This window comes from Aotus nancymaae, unplaced genomic scaffold, assembly GCF_030222135.1.
Source record: "Aotus nancymaae isolate 86718 unplaced genomic scaffold, 86718_ANA_hifiasm-v0.15.2.pri h1tg000010l, whole genome shotgun sequence".
Taxonomy (NCBI): domain Eukaryota; kingdom Metazoa; phylum Chordata; class Mammalia; order Primates; family Aotidae; genus Aotus; species Aotus nancymaae.
In genome coordinates this window covers 18,512,434-18,530,010 of record NW_026988421.1, presented here as the reverse complement: position 1 = coordinate 18,530,010, position 17,577 = coordinate 18,512,434, and the positions used below count along the sequence as shown (strand labels likewise).

Sequence of the window (17,577 nt, the reverse complement as noted above, 5' to 3'; positions counted from 1 at the left end):
CCTGGGCAAGTCACATGACCCCTCTGTCCCTCTCCACCAGTAAAATAAGAACCATAAAAACTACTCAAATGCAGTCAGATGGCCCGGGCTGGAATTCTGGCTCCATCACATATTAGTTGAGTGACGTAGGATGTATTACTTCCCTTTTCTATGCCTTAATCTCCTGCTCCGTAAAACAGGGATAAAACTGTAATGAGGTTTTCCCCAAAGTGACATGGTAAAGATGAAAAGAGATCATACAAGACTAGCTCTTGGCAAAATACTAGGCAAAGAGGGCCGGTCCGTCAGTGTTACATTTGACAATGGCATTGATGATGATGATGATGATGATGGTCACAGGAATAATAATAATAATGATCACTTGCTGAATCCATCTTATAGGAAATTTTTATGAAATAAGCGAGCTTATGGCTATAATGTTTACTGACAAGCTGGCACAGTCTGTGTCCCTCAGTCAGGCCTTTAGGGCACCACAGATTGGTTATTGATGCATGAATGCTAATCCTCCCTCTACACAGGTCAGGGCAAGGAGCTGGGGGCAGCTCTTTATGATGATAGGAAGCCATTACTAGTCCCAGGTTAGATGGCCCAGCTACTAGCCAGGAAAATCCACATGAGTATAAATAGTTGAATTCCCACCTCCTATGGGCTTGCTTTCTGATTATTTGGGCAGGGAAGGGGCTGGCATCTCACATCCATCTCAGGATTATGTGAGCACTGTCGACTTGCTATGAGTCTTGATGCTTGATCTAAGGACCACCTACGTCAGTCTCTCCTGATGGTTAGAAATGCAGATTCCAGGGCCCCACTCCAGACCCACTGAACCAGAATGTTTTGGGGTTACTCTGGGAATCCACATTTAACAGGTCCTCATATATCCCTCAGTACACTAAAGTACAAGAACCCCTGGCAGTCTGAAGAGAGAAGTGGGAAAGAATAGCCAATAGCTTTTCTCTACTGACCTTCCTTGAGTAGCAGGCCCCCAGGGTGGCATTAAGGAGCCTTAGCTTTTGCCTATCTCAGAAGGCCATTTCTATCTGAACCCATGGAGTATAGGGATTCCTTTTTTCCAAAACAAATCCAACATAACTGCTTCTTCACTGACGTGTAGTTTCTCACTCTCCTCTGCTCGGACAGCTTGGAGTCAATTTGCAAAATCATCTGAGTCCAAAAACTCTCTGGAACCTAAGCAGACTCCCATGGATCTTTTTTGGCTTAGATGCTTACCAGTGTGCATGACCTTGGACAAGTCAGTTAAATCTGCGCCTCAGCTTCCCGAATGTCAAAATGAGCACGGTAACACCCCTCCTGAAAGGATGTTATAAAGCTACTACGAGATGGTGTAATTACTTAGAATGGTGCCTCACATTTATTAGGAAGCACTAAAGGAATGCTGTTAATGGATGTGTCATTGCATACGTCATGATCTCAAAACTAGGACACTGGGAAAAATATGTTCTCTATGCCCTCTGTGTTCCCTCTCCCCCTTCCATATGTCCACTTTCTTTGATTTGTATTCCCACACTGGGTAATTTCTGATTCTTTGTGTACAGATTGCCTTTGTCCTGAGAATCTTTGAGCCAGGTGACTCTGTGTGTCCTTTTTTGGATCCTAACATCCAGCACAGTATTAGGCCTCTAGGCATGCAAATTAATACTCATCATAATAAGCATTTTGTATTCTTAAGAAATGCTTACAAGTGGGCATGGTCAAAACCAGGAGAAAATACCAGTGATGTTCAGGGTTGTTGAGAGTTTAAGAAACAGACATAGACTGACCGGTAGGAATGTTCATTAACAGCAGTTTTTCAGTATGCACCAAGCCTTAAGAATGTGTGCATATTGGACTCAAAATTCTAATTTGGGGGATTTATTGCCAAGAAACAAATTTATATGATCAGATTGAACCAGAGTGTTATTTCTAACAGTCAAAATTTAGACACAGCGTTCATTGTCCAACAGTAAGGACCAGGATAAATAACATGCAGTGAATCCATATGACTGAGTGGCATACAATCACTCGAAATAGTTTATATATATTTATTCTCTGAGAAAGATAGCCATAGTATATTGCCAATTGATGAAGTGCATTATACAACAATATATGTAGTATTCCATTTTGTTTTTTTTTAAAGGAAAGATTACGTACAACAAATCACGAAAAGTGGCTCGCTCTGCGTGACAGGAATTATTGGTGGTTTGTCCTTGCTTCGTTTATATTAATTTTCATTTTTTGTTTTAATGCCTTTGCAATAAGAAAGAAAAGTGAACATTTTAATTAAAAATAAACCCCACAGAGTTGTACTGCTGGAGGATCAACACAGGTTAAACTCGTGCTGCCTTAATCCCTCAGGTCAGGGGCACCCCACACTTACAGACACCTGGCTTACCTCTGTAGGCCCTAATTATTCTCTGCTGAGCTCAGCCCCTTCCATTTCTCCATTGCCATCAGAGACTGAGATGCAGCGGTCCAGGTAATGGCCATGATGAACTGGAAGATCATTGCCATAGTTACGAGCCCAATTTGTGTGATGCATTTAATTGGCTGGAATGGAAAAGCCTGAGGTTAAAACCAGTCGGGGGGCAGTGGGTGTTGTAAGGACTGTGGCTGCTGGAGGGGACACACTGTCCTCTACTTTGCTTCCCAGTCCTCCTTCCTTCCTCCTCCTCCTTCCTTCCTTCTTTAGGCCTAGAAGTTACCGTATGATTGGGAGAGGTCACGTTATTTCACCAGATGGTGCTTTGGAACAGAAGTTGTCTGCTCTTAGCCAGCAGAGGTTCAAAGTGCAGCCCCCTCTGCCTGGGATAACTTGCTACTTTGTCCCATCTTTGCTTCCTGAAGAGACTATTACCGAGGGAGGGTTCTTTCTGCCTGATTTATGTCTTCCTCAATACTGACCAGCCTAGTCCATAAAACAGACACAAGGCCAGCTGTTCAGCGCCCGAGATCAGATAAGATCAGCTGTATCCAGGATGGTAGTGTTTTAGTCAAACCTCTAGCAAGTGTCTAGCTGCACTTCCTCCAGCTCCCCCTTTCTCCCTGCTTCCCTTTAGTTTATAAATCAGTAGTCTGATCAAGTTTAGGTGAAAGTAAAGGTTTGGCATGTCTGGGCTCTACTTCTCCCCCAGGGAAAAGGTGAGAGGCAGAAAAAGGTGGTTGGCTTAAGTGGAATGCAATGCAGTGAGCCTGTGATCTCATTGCGGGAGGAGCAAAGGGAGCCCCTACTGGTGTGTTTCTGGAAAAGGCTTCAGCAAGTCAATAAGCCTACCTGAGCCTCAGTTTCCTTATCTGTGAAATGGGGAAATGGCAGAGGGCAGAGAGCTCTGACCTTACCAGCTTCCTGCCCTAAGATGCCAAGCCTCCGGTGGATTCCTAACTAATGGAAGACAGTATTCCCCGGGGGCATGCTGGGTGATGGCAGCAAGTTTCTCTTCGTTTCGGGCTTACAGGTTCCTAACGGGAACATTCCTGAAGGTAGAGCACACCCTGTACTCACCATTCCACAAACAATCGGGGCTGTGACCTGTCAGGGTGTGGACTTCCAACTTCCCTGTTGCGTTCTCAGCTCTTACACACAGCTGTGGTGCGGGTTCTGAAGATGCAGCTTCTACTAAGCAAAAGTTTGAAGAGCCAGAGGGAAGCGGAGTTAAGATCAGACTGGGAGATCGTGGTTCTTAGGGCTGCAACAAACAAATTCCCCGGGATACAAATCCTGTCAGTAACCACACACACAGGCACACACGACTCCTAGAAGGCTGAGGATGAGGCACAGCCTTGGATGACTGACAAGAATACTCTGGTCTTGTTCCTGAAAACATGTGTGCAAAGAGAAGAAAATTCCTCCCTTCTGGGCCCTACCTGTCTCCTGTGTGCTTCAGTCGTCTGCTATTTATCCTATGTGGCTGAAACAGACTTTCTCATACCTGTTCCCTAAAGGAATAAGTCTTCGGCACCTGAGCATATTTGGGGCTTTAAGCAATACTTGAAACAACCAAGTTTTCTCCCAGATATCACTGTAATCTCAGGAGTGGCGGGCTAGTCTGGCCGAAATGCCAGATTTCTGTATATTTCTTTTGTGGTCTCTGTTCCTACTATTTCACAGTTGTCTCTGCTCCTCCTCCTGCCCTCATTATGCCTTGGCATGAAGAGCGAAAACTTTCAGAGGTTGTGAGGAGGAGAAGCAACTGCCTGCTCCAGGTACTCAGTATTCAAATATACAGAAAGACTAACAGTGATGTCATTAATCCCAAAGCCACTTGCCATAAAATTTTAGGTTTGCCAAGACCTTTGCTGTCGTAGTGTCACAAACACTGAGCAAATAAAGAATGTGTCCTGGCCAGGCGCGGTGGCTCACGCCTGTAATCCCAGCATTTTTGGGAGGCCAAGGCAGGCAGATCACCTGAGGTTGGGAGTTTGAGTCCAGCCTGGACAACATGGTAAAACCACGTCTCTACTAAAAATACAAAAATTAGCCAGGATAGTAGTGGATGCCTGTAATCCCAGCTACTCGGGAGGCTGAGGCAGGAGAATCACTTGAAACTGGGAGACAGGTTGCAGTGAGCAGAGACTTTGCCACTTCACTGCAGCCTGGGCAACAGAGCAAGACTCCATCTAAAGAAGAAAAAAGAAAGTGTCTTAATCCATCTGGTGATGACACACTCTTGACCCACAGAATGTTTCTCCATCTGTGCAAATTGGTGACCTGTGTGGCACTGGGCTTGGTATCTGGCAGCTTCTTTCTGGTGGCTAGCCATCTAAAGTGAGGCAGGATGTCCCTGACCCCTCCACCCTCTCCAGCTTCTTGTCTGGAGAAACCGGGAGCCCTCCTACTTCCCGGCATTTCCTCTCTGCTCCTGGCCAAGGCTCTTGAGCCAGGCACGTGGTGTGGCTCTCTCTAAGCTGCGATCCCAGGGAAGGGAAGCTTGAAAAGCAAAGGATAATATCCTTAAAGGCTTGAAGAAGAGGGTGGTGCTGACATCCCCCCAGGGCACGAGAACCCCGGCTTCTCCCTCCACCCTCCTGTAGAAGACAGTATTGCAGAATGGTTGTGAGCACAGGTTTTAGAATGACAGAAAGCTGGCATGGACAAATTATGTGTTATCTGAACCCAATTCCCTCATTCGTAATTACGCTGACGACCTTATGCAAGGGTTAAATGAAGTAATAGATGTAAAATACACAGCATAGTGCCTGGCATGTAACAACAGCCAGTAAGCGGTAGCAGTTTTATAATAAGGGTCTATTGCTCCAGGAAAAAGCTCATAAATTCTGTTGGATGGATTCTGGGTTGACCCAAAGAAACAAATTGCTGCTGCAGCAGAAATCAGAGGAACAGGTAAAAGATGTGGTTTTGACAGGTTTCTGAAGATGTCTGGATTTATAATTGCTTACATATACGTGCACGTATATATTTACTTTTCAAGAATTATATGGGATGACGAAGCTCTGGCTGGTTATTATGGGGGAAAAAAGTTCTGCCAGAACAATTGCAACATGTTCATGCTGCCACTGGATTAACACTACCTTTTGCTTATATTCCGTAGGCATTAAGTCAAAGGGCCTTTAGTTTTTTTGTTTTGTTTTGTTTTGAGACTGAGTCTCGCTCTGTCACCCAGTTTGGAGTACAGTGGTGTGATCTCGGCTCACTGCAGCCTCCACCTCCCAAGTTCAAGCAATTCTCGTGCCTCCGGCCAGGCTGTTCACAAACTCCTGACCTCAAGCGATCTGCCCAACTTGGCCTCCCAAAGCACTGTGATTACAGGCATAAGCCACAGTGCCTGGCCAAGGCCTTTAGTTTCTAAATCAGCACTGTCCAAAAAAATAACGTGAGCAACCATATTTAAAATTTTCTAGCAGACACGTTTAAAAGAGTAAAAGGAGCAGGTAAGATTACTTATCAAGAGTATCCTAAATATTATAATTTCAACACATATTGTTTAAATGGACATCATATTTTAAAACTGGATTTATAAATCAGTGGTCTGATCAAGTTTAGGTGAAAGAAAAGGTTTGGCGTGTCTGGGCTCTACTTCTCCCCCAGGGAAAAGGTGAGAGGCAGAAAAAGGTGGTTGGCCTAAGTGGAATGCAATGCAGTGAACCTGTGATCACCGTGGGAGGAGCAAAGGGAGCCCCTATTGGTGTGTTCCTGGAAATGGCTTCAGCAAGTCAATAAGCCTACCTGATCCTCAGTTTCCTTATCTGTGAAATGGGGAAATGGCAGAGGGCAGAAAGCTTTCTTTATACCACGTCTGTAAAATTTGGTGTGTGTTTTATACTTAAACACATCTCAATTTAGACTTGCGTCATTTCAAGTGCTCAGTAGCCATGTGTGGCTAGTGGTTACAGTATTGAATAGCGCAGGTCTAAACCACTCCAAGCCACCCTTCTAATCCCCTGGAAGATAGCAATGTTTTCTATGGGGTGTTGAAGGTTCTGGGAATTTCAGCTTGACACCTCTCTCAATGGCCTTGACCCTGTCCATCTGATCTGATTCTTTAATGCTCTTTGGAAGCGCTGGCTGATAAAAGAGCAAGCTGCCTCCATCATGACACTGAGAATAATATTTATTCAGCATACTTAAAGCCTGAGATGGGGCTGTTCATGAGCACACCCTGAGGGCTGAGGGGGATCAGTGTCTATTGGCCCTTCCATGTGTCACGCCCCACCCATTGGGAAGCTCAGATCTAATGCTGAAAAGCAATTTGCTTTGTGTGTGTGGTTCAGGAAAGGGGAGCAGTGTCTGGGGTCGGGGGAGCTTTTTATTGTAATCTAGAAAATACCATTCTTGTCAGCCAAGTGCTCACACTTGGATAACCCTTCCCACAAAGAATGAGCACGTGTTCTCACGAGCCTGCAGGCCCAAGCAATTGCTATCAGCAGCTACAGTTAAAAGGAAGAGTTGCCGCCATCGCTGAGCTGTGGGGTCAGTTTCTTCCTCATGCCCTGTGAAGTTCCCATGGTGCAGGGTTCACCGCAGGGCTCAGAATGGAGCTGTGAGCCCTCATGGCAGAGCAGACAGCTAAGAAGAAAGAGCTGGGGGTTCACACAACTGGAACGCATGGAGCATTGGCCCCTCCAGGGGAGTGAAGCGAGGCTCTGAGTGGGTAATGGGCTCAGTAGCAGGCGGGACGTCGAGGCTGCGAGGAAGCCCTTCTCAGTGGGGAAAGTAGCTGTTGCTCCACCCTTGGCATCAGGTTTACGTGCCTGGTTTTGGGTCTGGCTTCCTGTAGGGCAATAGTTCTTAGTTTTCTTTGAGAGACCAGAAAAAATTCCCAAGAGAAACGCATATATAAACACACCAGTTTGCTAGGGGGTCTTGGAACAGATGGTACGCAGTCACAGATATGTGCATGGGTTCTGGACTCAAGACCACCTGAGCTCAAAATCTGACTCTGAGATTCAGCTAACTGTCAGCTGTGTACCTTGGACAAGTTACTTGGCCTCTCTTAGACTTTCCTCTCCTTCCAAATAGCCATAAAAACTTTCATAGGGCTGCTATGTGATTAAATGAGATAGTACAGACAAAGCTCTTTTTTTTTTTTTTGAGACAGAGTTTTGCTCTTATCACCCAGGCTGGAGCATAATGGCACGATCTCGGCTCACTGCAACCTCTGCCTTCCAGGTTCAAGCAATTCTCCTGCCTCAGCCTTCCAAGTAGCTGGGATTACAGGCACCTGCCACCACACCCAGCTAATTTTTTGTATTTTTAGTAGAGACAGGTTTCACTATGTTGGCCAGGCTGGTCTCGAACTCCTGACTTCAGGCAATCTACCTGCCTCGGCCTCCCAAAGTGCTGGAATTGCAGGCGTGAGCCACTGTACCCAGCCCAGACAAAGCTCTTAAATGCAGTGCTGCTGCCATGCGGTAGGAGATCAGTCATGTCCACCATCATGAAGGCTTTCCGAGAGGACCTGACATGAAAGACCTAAATCACTGCCCTGTACGCTGTACTTTGAGACTTTGAGTGCCATTAGCCTTTTGAAATATCAGATAAACAGGGGAAAGGGTGGGCATGACATTCCATGACTGATTATGACTCCCTAGTTAAGAGTTAAGGGACTTCACTCCTTCCTCCTCATATCTCAGTACAAGGATAAACTTCAGAGTCAACTCTGCCATGTGGGAAACTAAAGGTCAGTGCATTACAGCTCTATTTCTGCCCACTGCATGCCATCACAACCTCTGCTCTGCTATTCAGCTAACTCTAGGAAGGGACATCTCACCTCTTTCTTTGTGATTCATCATTGTTAAGTTAACATGAATAGATTCAGCCTGTATAGCTCTAGGTCTTTGCTTCTCTTTCCTCTTGAGTCATGTTGTTTGACTTGAAAAGACTTGCTATAGGGGTCAAAACAGCCTAAGATCCTTCCTAAATAAGTGTTTCCCATGCCTCACATGTCCCAGCTACTGCAGATATCACATGCTTTCCCTTTTCTCTCTGGTCCTCACATTTCTTCTTTGCCCTCACCAAAAATGCTTATGGTAAGCATTATTTTGTGGCTGTTCCATCATCTGAATCCAATGAAATATTCTAAAACAAAAGATCTAGAGGTTTAAGATGAATCTTCTAGATTCTGAGGTCAGAGGTTATATTAAAAGGAGAAATTTGGGTCTGGGCATGGTGGCTCAGTACATAATCCCAGCACTTGGGGAGGCTGAGGCAGGTGGATCACCTCAGGTCAGGAGTTCGAGACCAGCCTGGCCAATATGGTGAAACCCCATCTCTACTAAAAATACAATGACAAAACAAAATTAGCTAGGTGTGATGGCAGGTGCCTGTAATCCCAGATACTCAAAAGGCTGAGGTAGGAGAATGGCTTGAACCCAGAAGGCAGAGGTTGCACTGAGCCAAGATCATGCCACTGCACTTCAGTCTGGGCAACAGAGCAAGACCCTGTCTCAAAAAAAGGAAAAATTCCACTTTCCTTTATAAGGACTTCATTAGGTTCAGAGGTCTCTGGAATCTGGATATATTCACTTAGACCTTTAAATAACATTTGGTGCCCTGCCTGACTCCTCTCAACCTGCTATAAAATCTGCTTTGCAACTAACCAGCTGTGCTTCCTGAAGAAAGGCAGCTTTTCAGAGACAAGCTGCAAATCAATTGGCTTCACAAAATCACCTGAAATTATCAAACTATAACACTTGCCTCCTTCCCTCAATCCCCTCCCTACCCTCACCGCCACCATCATCACTCTGTTACCAAGCTATAGGATCTCAGGAAAAGATGTCATTTATCTGGGCTCCTATTTTTCTCATCTGTACAAATTATAACTACCTTTCAGGTGTATTGTAAGGGCCAAATGAAGTGTTTGTCACAGTACCTGGCTCCCAGCAGTCACTGGAAGTTTGGTTGTTGAAAGTATTGTTCCCACTCAGACCTCGGGTAAGAGGCAAGCTAGAAGCATTTTTAAAAGTGGGAGGAGCTATGTAAATACATGATGGCACTATGTAAAGTTAGTCTGCTTATATTATCTGTCTTTCTCTGCTTTCTAAGACATGGGTGGGGGCCGGACACAGTGGCTCACCCCTGTAATTCCAACACTTTGGGAAGCCAAGGTGGGCAGATCACTTGAGGTCAGGAGTTCGAGACTAGCCTGGCCAACATGGTGAAACCCCATCTCTACTAAAAATAAAAATAAAAAAAATTTAGCCAGGCGTGGTAGCAGGCACCTGTAGTCCCAGCTACTCGGGAGGCTGAGGTGAAACAATTGCTTAAACCAGAAAGGCAGAGGTTACAGTGAGCCAAGATCATGCCACTGCACTCTAGCCTGGGCAACAGAGTGAGAATTAGTCTCAAAAATAAAATAAAATAAAACACAGGGAAAGCCTGGTTTCTGTTTCTGAAGAGTTGCCAGCCCCTGCCATTAAAGATACAATGGCTGTTTCCAGACTGTGCTACAAAACTCTGGAATGTTAGACCCTAGTATTCCAGAACTGTTGTACATGTGTGGTTCCTTTGGCCCTAGGAACAGAGCGGGAGTGTATACAAACAGATCCAACAGAGTGGGGTGAGTATGTCAGCCTCATAGCCGTGGGGCAGACTCCTCACCCTAAGACCTCGCCTATGAATGACTTTAAAAGTGAAAGTTTGTGCTTTTTAGGGGCTGCAGGGTGCCCAAGCTTTAAGATTATTTGTTTTTGTATTGGATTCTAAATGGATATGGCTGTAAGGAGGGGAGGGAGTGATCGAACATGTTTCAAAAAAGCTTATCTAACATGTTTTTGAAGAGAGAGGCTGTAGGAAGCAATGGTTTGTCAAGAGATGCTGTAGCCTGCTTGGGCACTGGAGACCTGTTTTCTGGGCTTATCTCTTTCATTAGTCACTGCATCACCTTAGCCAGCTGCTTCACTTTTTGGCATTTCAGTTACCCTCACAAGTAAAATGACTGTTGTTAGATCAGCTGATGTCCCCCACACATCCACTCTGATACTCACCTGTGCTGTCTAGCGGCGATGCTGGCAGCTTTGCTTTATATTTACCTAAGGAAGTGTGACTGTGACTGCCGATACCTCCTGCTGTGGCCAAACTGCTGCTCTGAGACTTGGCCTGCAGGCTGCTCTTGAAGACTGTCTCTCTCCTGGAACGTGCTGAGTCCCATTCTGTGTCAAGTTTTCCCCACAGCTCCAGGCTCACCATGGCCAAGATTACCCCAAATGCAATCCCTTGTGACATTTCAGTAGCTGGGCCCTTTGAAGCCAGGATAGCTGCTTGAAGCAGAGATGCTCCTAATGTGGTCCAAGTGTGGTCCCCAGACAAGCAGCATCCACATCAACTGGAATTGTTAGAAATGCAGATTCTTGGGCCCCAGATCAGACCTACGGAATTAGAAATTCTAGCCAGAAATCTATGTTGTAACTAACAAGCCCTCCATGGGGATTGTGATGCTGACGTTTGGGAACCACTGGCTTGGAGTGTCATACTCTCTGGTAAGTGTGGTGTCAAAGGAGTTCAGTGGTTTGCTACTTCACACGACAGACACTAGTCCAATCAAGTAGTACTCACACCCCCAGTCCCCATTGAACTGTGTCTTCTTTAGCCACTTCTTAGAAGCCCTTTTCTTTCATGTACTAAGGAAGAACTAAGACTCTGTAGCAAAAAAAGTGACCTTCAAGAGTTAATGAACAGGCTGTGTGCTGTGGCTCACGCCTGTAATCCCAGCATCTTGGGAGGCCAAGGCAGGCAGATCACCTGAAGTCAGGAATTTGATTCCAGCCTGGCCATCATATAGTGAAATCCTATCACTGCTAAAAAAAAATACAAAACTTAGCCAGGCATGATGGCACACTCCTGTAGTCCCAGCTACTCAGGAGGCTGAGGCAGGAGAATCACTTGAACCCAGATGTCGGAGGTTGTAGTGAGCCGAGATAGCACCACTGCACTCCAGCTTGCGGGACAGAACAAAACTGCATCTCTCAAAAAAAAGAAGAGTTAATAAAACCAATTGGGAGCAGAGGCCCATGCCTGTAATCCTAGCATTTTGAGAGGCCGTGTTGGGTGGATGACTTGAGCCCAGGAGTTAGAGACCAGCCTGGGCAGCATGGCAAAACCCATCTCTACAAAACTTTAAAAATTAGTGAGCCTGGAAGGTAAAAGTTGCAGCGAGCTGAGATCGCGCCACTGCACTCTAATCTAGCCTGGGTGACAGAGCAAGACCCTGTCTCAAAAAAAGAAATATTCTGTGTGTTGAAGAATCCAGGCCACTGTGACTCGGCAAAGGTGGGTGCCTGGAGAGAAGACTGTCACCTAAATGATGTGGTGGCACTGACCCCTAGTCCCAGCTACTCAGGAAGCTGAGGTAGGAGGATTACCTGAGCCCAAGAAGTCAAGGCTGCAGTGAGTCATGATGTTGCCACTGCACTCCAGCCTGAGTGCAAGAGTGAGACCCTGTCATAAAAAATAAATAAAAAGACCAGGCGCAATGGCTCACACCTTTAATTCTAGCACTTTGGGAGGCTAAGGTGGGTGGATCACTTGAGTTCAGGAGTTCAAGACCAGCCTGGCCAACATGGTGAAACCCCATCTCTACTACAATGCAAAAATTAGCCGGGCATAGTGACACACGCCTGTAGTCCCCGCTATGAGATTAAGGCAGGAAAATCGCTTAAACCCGGGAAGCAGAGGTTGCAGTGAGCCGAGATCGAACCACTGCACTCCAGCCTGTGCAACAGAGTGAGACTGTCTTAAAAAAAAAAAAAAAAAAAGTTAATGCACATGAGACTCTGACCTAAGAAGTTTCTGTTAATATGCTAGTCTCTCCTCCACACAAGAGTCAACAGGAAGTGGTATTAGCTTCTGATTTTTATATTGGCCACCTGACCAAATACTGGAAGAAGAAACCTAATGCAGCATTTCCCTGAATTTCTGCAAACTGGATGCATAGAAAGCTTTCGAGGATCTAAGGTCTGCTGGTAGCTAAGCATACACAGATCAATGGGACAGCACCGGGGCCAAGGCACTGCAGGATTTCCAGTGACTCTGAGTCCGGTGCTGTCTTGACCAAGTGGTTTTATGATTCCAGGAAACTTCTTTCACCTGAAAAGGCCTCATTGGCCTCATCTATACAATAAAGGTCGTACACGGTCTCAGGGCTTCTTTCATTTCTACCATTGTTTTTGTTTAGTAATGATACCTTGCAGTCCTAATGATCTTGGAATTGAGAATGGTGACTAGAGAACTTCAAAATGGAAAGAGAGACCGGGTACAGTGGCTCATGTCCATAATCCCAGCACTTTGGGAGGCCGAGGGGGGCAGATCACTTGAAGTCAGGAGTTCGAGACCAGTCTGGCCAACATGGCGAAACCCTGTCTCTGCTAAAAATAAATTAAAAAAAAATTAGCCAGGCATCATGACGTATGCCTATAATCCCAGCTACTCGGGAGGCTGAGGCAGGAGAATTGCTTGAACCCGGGAAGCAGAGGTTGAGGTGAGCTGAGATTGCACTACTGCACTCCAGCCTGAGTGACAGAGTGAGACTCCATCTCCAAAAAAAAAAAAAAAAAAAAAAAAGGAAACAGAGAGTAGGATTAGGATGGCTGAGCTGTGATGCAGTAGCAATCCTTCTTGTTTGAGTGCCTTGCTAGACTGTGTGTGCTGCAGACTGTGTTCAGGATTCCAAATCTTGAATATAACCCTCCTAGACTTGTCTCTCAGCCTAGACTTTACACTGTAGACTGATTTGGCTTATTTGGTTCTCTTGGTGACGTTCTAATTCTGAAGAGGACAGTGGTCCCTTCTAGAAGACAGCTGATCTCCAAATGCACACCTCTGCTTAATCTGAATCTTAAGGTTATAGCTTGAGCCAATTAAAGTGGCTTCTCATTTTTCTCTCACTCTGACCCCAAGGAGCCCTTTTTCCTCTAGTGATCTAGACCTTTCTTTTCTTATCACAATCTCAAGGATTGTGTCCCAACAGAAGATACAAAGCCCTGTCTGCCCCTTCCCCTTCCCCTGAGGTAGAGCTTTATCAAAGGTTTCTCTTGTTAAGCATTTGCTTTCTGAGCTGAGGGCTGTCTATTTTTTTTTCCTCTTAAGCCCGTTGCATAACAATCTCTTGTTTTAATCTTTTGTCGAACACTGCATTTCTTACTGTCAGAGGTTACTACGAGTGTTTGAACAGGTAACTTCTACCTTTGAACTTCTATTGCGACAGGTTCAAAGGTTCCAGGGGAACGTGTTGGCCACTCTCAGGACAGTACACAGTAGCTTCAGGTGTGTCCCAGTCCCAGGAGTTGCGGAAAGAGTAGAAGTGCCTGAATGCTGCTGAACTAATACAGCCAGCTGCGAGGGGAGCACTTCCTGGACCCAGGAAGTAAGAGCTTTCTTCCAAGGTAAGCTGTGATAATACTACCTGCTCTATATTGAATGTATCTGTGAGATAGTGGGGATGGGGTGGTATGGGGAAAGAAGGTGAGATGTGTTATGCTCAGCCTAAGGCTCTTTTAGAGGATGAAATTACATTTAGTTGAGTAATAATCTCAGCTGACTTATGTGGGAGGCAAAGAAAAAAAAATCAGTTGGAAAGGGAGTGGAGACATATGAGCTGGGGATGGAATTGGAAGGGAGCACCGATTTCGCTAAGTGTACTAAAGCACACAAAGCCAGGATGTGAGTCTCCTTCATCTTCCATTAAGAAATCTCTGTCTCAGTGTAGTTAGAAGGACCATCCGTCAGCTGCTGAGGGCAGAGAGTTCCATTTGGAAGAGAGAAGGAGAAAGGAATCAGCAGATACTCAGGTGCTGGGGGCTGTTCTGGGTAGATGATGTTTGCTACTTCATTGGCGTAGCTCATCCTCTGAGGCAGGTGGTGTCCTTCCCATTTCACAGATGCATAGTGCGTCTCCAGGCTATCAAACAGCATGGCCTAAGCTACATAGCTCGGAGGTGGTGTGGCTAGAATCTGAGTCTTGATCGGTCAGTTTCCACAGCCTGCTCAACAATGCAGAATTCTTGTGGGTTGCCACAACTTCCAGTTACCCTCTGAAATCCTGAGGGTGTCACTCATGTGCATAGAGGATTGATAGGAATACAACTCTGATGGGCCTTTAGAATGACCCAACCTTCCTGAACTTGAGCATTTTTATTGGAAGAGACCAGTTAAAAAAAATAAAGCCTCATCTTCTCCTGGCCCTGAGCTCTGAAGGTAAACAGTGCCCAGTGAAGGGCCCAGGGACGTGAGCGTGGCTGAGATGCAACACCCCCTCTGCCATCCTCTGCTTTCTGGAGGAAGTTGCCTCTTGGGAAGCTGAGTTCTGAAACTAAGCAAAAGCCAAGTGCTCCTCCAGCCATGAGATGAGCCAGAGGATAGAACACCGCAGGCTCCCCTTCATCTTCCAGTCCATCTTTCCCCAATGTCCTAAGGCGGCTCCCCCTTGGCCAAGGGCTCAGTTCTTGTGTTCTCCAAGATTGTGGCATGGCTCACCCTGGCTTCCTTAGTTGAAGGCTTTTAAGACCTGTTCTGTAGAAAGAATGAACCCTAATCTAGCTCCAGCAAGGAGCCAGGCTCAGGCTAAACTTCCTGTGAGCTTCGGTGTGGGATCGAGGCTGGGGAAAGTGCCACTTAATTCTGAGGCATCTGTGAGGTGGGGAAGGGGCGGGAAAATTTGTTATTTCTGTTATCTAATCAGAGAATGGCGGCTCCAGGGCCCCTCTGTGGCCACAGCCTTAGGCGGATCAAATGAGACTAACACAGGTCCTGGTACACTGGGGGTGACCAAGGTGGCAGAATCGATTTTTAAGTTAAGTGTTGAAGAGTGAATGTGTCAGAGGGAAAGGAATCGTGCCAATCCATCGGCTCACTGTCCTGTCGTTCCTGACTGGCTTGTTTATGTTCTTGGCTTGTCAGAACTGCTTCAGGGACTGACACAGGCAGCTCTGGGGGCTGGAGAGAGGGGTGGAAGGTCTTTGGGTGGATCTGAGGGCTGAGGTGCCCTCTAGCCAGACATGCCTGTCCTCTGAATCAGTCCAGCAGGGAACAGCGTCGCCTCTGCCTCTGTGATGCTGCTGATCTGGGAGGCACCTCAAGTCATTTCAGTTTGTTTTTTTTTTCATCTTAGTTGAAAGGTGGTTGGCCACAGGAGGATGGGGTGAATTGTGTGGATGAAGCTGGCATTCGGATTGGCCCTGAGGGGCTGGAGTAAAAGGCTTTGACACTGAGCCTGGGTAGCTTTGGCAGCTTCTCCCATTCTGCTCGGAACACTTCCACTTTCAGTTGTGAAAAAAAAAAAAAGCAAACCAGGAAGTGAAGTCCCTGAGCATGTTAGAAAGCCTGACATGGCCTGACTCGGGACAGCTCAGAGCGGGGCAGAACTGGGGACACTCTGGACCGCCCTTCTGCCTGCATGGACGCTCCGAAGCCACTCTGTCTCTGGAGGAACCGGGAGTGAGGGAAGAAGGGCAGAGAGTCGTGTGCCAGGAAGAACTCGGAGCCAGGAAGCCCCCGTTCTCTAGAAGCACTGAGAGATGCGGCCCCCTCCCAGGGTAAGGGAACCATCCAGGGGTGTTATTCAGCAAGGGGGTCTTGTGAGGGTGTGACAGGGGCCAAGGGGGCATCCTGACCCCCGACCTCTGTGAAGTGACTTAGAATCGAGGGCTGGCTGTGTTCCATGGGCACACCATGCTGTCTCCCTGCTGGTCTCCGGCTTGCCTTCGGACCCCGTGTCAGGAGGGGCAATAGGAAGGAGGGATATGGGGCACTCATGGGCCACACTTTCCTTCTCCCGCCTCTCTTGGGGGAGGTGAACCACAACGGAGACCTCTTTTTATGGGTCTGAGCTCCCCTGAGGTGGGCTGGGGGTTTGCCCTCAATTTTTATATTGGACAAGACTGATGAATGAAACCGATGGGGTGGGAGAGACGGATGAATGAAGCTGGATGTATTTGACGGGGTAGGGCCACTGGTTAAGCCTCAGGTGCTGCTTAATTCCTAAGTACTTCCTTCCCAGTGCCCCCTCCCTGAGGGTCCTAAGGTGAACTTCAAAGACCCTCAGGGAGTAAGTACTAGAATGGGACTCGACTGCTGGGGCTTGGTGCCTTCTGAGATATCGATCATTTTTTGGTGGTCTGAAAGGTAGAATTGAATGTACAGTTTCAACGTGCAGGGGATTGGTATTCTATATCAGAGGCGGGATCTTAAAAAATAACATTAAGGCCAGCCGCAGTGGCTCACGCCTGTAATCTCAGCACTCTGGGAGGCCGAGGCAGGTGGATCACCTGAAGTCAGGAGTTAGAGACCATCCTGGCCAATGTAGTACCCTGTCTCTACTAAAAATACAAAAATTAGCCAGGCATGGTGGTACATGCCTATAATCCCAGGAACTCAGGAGGCTGAGGCAGGAGAATTGTTTGAACCTGGGAGGCAGAGGCTGCAGTGAGCTGAGATCGTGCCACTGCACTCCAGCCTGGGCAACAGAGTGAGACTTTGTCTCAAAAACAACAAACAGACAAAAATTAAAAATTGACTTTAAAAAAAAAAAAAACAAGGGAATGATCGGGTTTTGCTTTTTTGTTTTTTTATTTTTTTTTAATACGGAGTCTCACTCTGTCACTCAGGCTGGAGTGTAGTGGCACGATCTCGGCTCACTGCAACCTCCACCTCCTGGGTTCAAGTGATTCTCCTGCCTCAGCCTCCCGAGTAGTTGGGACTACAGGCACGCGCCACCATGCCCAGCTAATTTTTATATTTTTAATAGAGATGGGGTTTCACCATGTTGGCCAGGATGGTTTCGATCTCTTAACCTTGTGATCAGCCGGCCTCCACCTCCCAAAGTGCTGGGATTACAGTTGTGAACCACCGCACCCAGCCGGAGTAATTGGTTTTGTTTATTTCTCCCTCCATGTTCTGATATGGAGTCACTCTGTGGTGGTCCCCTCCGATTGATCAGTATTCAAGGTACACACAGGACATGTCTTGAAAGAGACATGGTGTAAATTTTGTAGGCATCTCTTGTGTATTTGGCATAATAAAAGGAACAAAAACCTAAATAAAACAAGAAGTGTAAGTGCAAATGCTTATAGGACAGGCAGGTAATACAAGGAAGTAAACTAGATGGTGTGTGATAAGATGCTAATTTAGAAAAA

General features: G+C 46.5%; 1 protein-coding gene across 2 annotated transcripts in view; it reads left to right on the top strand.

The window, feature by feature from the left end:
- Positions 1–13,637: 13,637 nt before the first annotated feature.
- The window catches only part of ACSL5 (acyl-CoA synthetase long chain family member 5), a 52,187-nt gene continuing 48,247 nt past the window's right edge, over positions 13,638–17,577 (top strand). Inside the window, exon 1 of one of the 2 annotated variants that reach the window (XM_012447997.3) lies at positions 13,638–13,830. The gene's annotated coding sequence lies outside the window, so the exon portion shown is untranslated. Of the gene's footprint in view, positions 13,831–15,630; positions 15,979–17,577 lie in introns of those variants that run through there. The other variant, XM_012447996.3, reaches the window with a different exon arrangement.